Raw genomic sequence first — 4173 nt, 5'->3', positions numbered from 1 at the left:
CCCACCCACCCGCGCGCAGCACGAAGCCTGCCTCGGCATTCCTGGAAGGCCGTGCGTGCGAGGCGCCGCTTAATATACACGCCGATAAACACCACCACAAGTTGAGCGCCGACGTGACGTGATTGCTTGCGCAGGTTCGGTTACTGCCCTTGGCCCCCGTATAGCCCGATATCGGTGCGGCACGCTGCCACCCGTCCGAGCGAGTCCGTCCAAATCATCTCAATAGGTTACATATCGGCAGCTGCCGTGCTCGCGTGTACGGAAAGACGATATAGAACCCGCGGCGTGGGTCCTCCGAGCATCCTCTCTCCGCTATACAGTGTCAGCGTGCTGGCGAATATAAGTGCCAATCGCATTCGGTAATAGCGTAACCTACAGATAACAGAGACCTCTCGCGGAATGCGAATAGCAGCAGCAGCAGCAGCAGCAACAGCAATTGCAGCAGCAACCGCAGTAGCAGCAGCAGTCGCAGTAGCAACAGCAGCAGCAGTAGTAGTAGCAGCAGTAGCAGCAGCAGCAGTAGCAGCAGCAACAGCAGCAGCAGCAGCAGTAGCAACAGCAGCAGCAGCAGTAGTAGTAGTAGCAGCAGCAACAGCAGCAGTAACAGCAGTAGCAGCAGCAGCTGCAGCAGTAGTAGCTGCAGCAGCAGCAGCAGCAGCAGCAGCAGCAGCAGTAGCAGTAGCAACAGCAGCAGCAGTAGCAGAGCAACAGCAGCAACAGCTGCAACAGCAGCAACAGCTGCAACAGCTGCAACAGCAGCAACAGCAGCAACAGCAGCAGCAGCAGCAGCAGCAGCAGCAGCAGCAGCCGCAGCGACGTGGCGGTGGATGGAGGGACGCGGCGGTAGATGTCGTACGGATGATCGCAGAGCTAGAACACAACCGCGAAGCGAAACGCAGGGCGCGCCATCGCGCGATAGCTCCAGCGCGCGAAGCAATATCATGTCAATTTCACTTCAATGATGAAATTATCCGTATTATTTTCTTTTCTGCTATTACTTATGCGCGGAAGCTAGATGGAAGAAGTCGCGGGCGTACACTGTACGATGCACCAAAGTCTGATATCGACGCCCCTCTCCCCAACCTCCCGTGCATATATAACGTAGCTCATCAGCTCGCGTTCCTATTGTTGCGTATATTGTTTACCCCGTAACGGAACACTTCGCGGAAATTCCGTATCGCCGGGGTACACACAATCAAGAGTCCATAATAGACATAATAGGCCTGCACACAATAAAGCGCGCGTGCGTGACGTCACACGAGGCTACGATAAAAAACGAGCGCCGTTGAAAACGTGACTATAAAGGATGGCGTTAATCTGGTAGTTGATCGCCAGTAGAAGATTCAGTCTCATTGTTTGTAATATTTGCTCGCGCAAAAGCCTGCGAACTAGCCGCTTCGCCGCGCGCTAGTTCGAGATGCAAACATTCTGATCATCACCGGGAGCATGCAGGGTACAATTGTGCTTCTCATTAACGTGTGGGATGAGTTTGCGGATGACGTTCAAACATCGACGAAGCGCCAAATTCCCGAGATAATCAGGAGCCATTCACGTACGGAACCTGCTAGAATATCGTAGAGTGAGCGAGCAAATACTTCCCGATCTAGATAATTGCGTTTCGTCTTGTCGAGCATCGCGAACGCGCGTCCACGTCAAGTGCTGTCACAGAACGGCGAATTTTCTAGTCAAAGTTTAGCGGGTTTGCATAATTGCCAGTAGTTCACATAAGCCGCGTTCACACGGAGCGTTCGTCCCGGGTCAAAGTGCTCCGTGTGAACGCGGCTATAGTTCCGTGTTATCTAGTTTAAGAAAATTAAACGTATCCATTTTTTTGATAACAATTTGTTTAAAAATGATCCGTGCCGATTTCGAATTTAGTATATAATAATTGTGAAGACATTTTGTTATTTACATCACTTTAGAATGGTCTTCGAGAAATGTATATTTGAGAAATATTTGGAAGCGATAGGAATTGAAGGAATGTACCATCGGTGTCTGTACAAATTTGATAGCAAGCTCTGTCTGTAGTAGTGGTAATAGCGCCTCCTTCACGTAGCTACTGCACAGATTCCTCATTCTTAACCTGCGTTTGCTCGGGGCCTGCTCAAACAACTGCATGGAAATGTGTCGAAACGCCAAACTTACTTGATCCAATATTTGGATTTGACCTTTCCATTTACATTGCCCCTTGTCGCTGCAAAACATATCACTGAGTCCCCAGGGTTCAATGCCTACTCAGATTAGAATGTTGCAATATATAGATATATATAATACGGAATATTGTCCACAGTTTGCGATCAGAATACGTTGTATTCTATAGCATATACGTCCACTTATCGATTCCCATGCATGTGTCACGTGACAACGGGTACAGCTTGTCCTTTTCAAGGTCGTAATAGCAATAATATTAGTATACTTAATCAAATAATTTCATATTCAATGCTATATGAAAATAACGATTTTGATGATGACGAACGACGATAAAAGTTGGTTGGAATAAAAATATTTATCTATTACTGTTTAATTTATGAGAGGGCATCGAAAATAAAACATAACATTCACTTGTTTTGGGCAAACTCGGGGCGTTTACCTTGGAGAATGTCATTTCAAGCTGATTGCAAGATTGCGTCTACGGCGTTATGTCCGATCGGGGGACCAAGAGGATGATAAATAATAATAATAATAATAATAATATTAATAATAATAATAATAATAATAATAATAATAATAATAATAATAATAAGAAGAAGAAGAAGAAGAAGAAGAAGAAGAAGAAAGATTGCGTCTGGCTGCATGTCCGTACCAGATCCGTTTCATTCATGAACCAATGATGACGCGATAGCGACCGCATGTGTTTACTTTCTTCTCTTACTGATTCAATAGCATCGCTTTATGTTCACCTATCTCATATAGTAAGAAACACGGCTTAGACGTGAATTTCCTAACACTTAGTGTCTAGTCAGTCGCGGTTATCCGAACACTTTACCACTAATACTGGAAGTGCAACCCTTACATTTATCTACAAGTGTACCTTTCAGGCAACCTTTAAATTTCTTCTCTTAGCAGCGTAGGTGTTCTATCTCCCTCCCTGGCAACTAGGAGGCAGTGGCGTTACAGATACGCAGTGCTTGCAGGTGGGCGTTCGGATAACCCGATACTCGCGCTCGAAACTGCGCGCAAAATGTCGGCGAACGTGTTTCGGACCAAACGGAATAAGACGGAACAAGTCTAGAGGCAACGGAACAAGTCTAGTCGTTTGGGAGTAGTTTGTCTAGCCGGCAGCGGCAGTGGGAAAGTAGCCTGCCCCGATTCGCCATCGTGATGATTTTTTGACGAAGGAAACGTGTCATTACGTTGTCAACTCTACGTAAAAAACAGCCAACTGAGTGCATAATTGGACGTCGAATATCAATCGTCTTTCATGCGCTACCATCGAAACGACATCAAACCGATGAGCCCAACGCGAGGTCGCGATGGACATCTACTAATGACCTTCGGGGAAACCTTTGGGTGTTCCGGGCGGGGAGTCATACACTCGGCTAATTAAATTTGCTCGACGATGCGACCGCGCAAAACACAGTTAACACGATTACGGGCTGCGACACGGGAAACTACATCACGAACACTTCGCCGTCCAGCCGCAATGTTTTCCCGTGCTTTCTCAGCGCTCGGTTTTGGAAGAAATTGCGATGATGCGATTAATGGCGTCCGTGCTCGTGCCTGTACAATGTGATACAGTATGGGGAGAGTTTCTGCAATGATTAAATCAAGAGTACATAATAGATAATCTCTATTATGTACTCTTGATTAAATCTATATACGGATACAGATCTATTTGTAAAAGTAGAGCTTCACAATTTATCATTATTAAACCACTTCGAAACTATATTGCAACTATACCGCATATATCGTACATGCATCACAGCGACTGCAACCCGAAACGATTTCAGCGAAATTCCGATAGCTCGCTAAATTCGCACTTGGCTTTTCAGGGCATCCCGAGTATGTAGGAATTCTATCTGGGACCAATCACATGCTCGTCAACTTGAGGCGTGCGGTGGAAATGTTAGTAAACCTAACAAATGGAAACACTGTCCGCCGATGAAAATCACAGTGCAGAGAATGAGGTTCATTTGCGAAACAAGTTACGTAGGAGGCATTCAGCCAAAGTAT

The sequence above is a fragment of the Priapulus caudatus genome, unplaced genomic scaffold, assembly GCF_000485595.1.
Source record: "Priapulus caudatus unplaced genomic scaffold, Priapulus_caudatus-5.0.1 Scaffold46, whole genome shotgun sequence".
Taxonomy (NCBI): domain Eukaryota; kingdom Metazoa; phylum Priapulida; class Priapulimorpha; order Priapulimorphida; family Priapulidae; genus Priapulus; species Priapulus caudatus.
The sequence above is the reverse complement of the archived record's forward strand: the minus strand, read 5'-3'. Positions refer to the sequence as shown.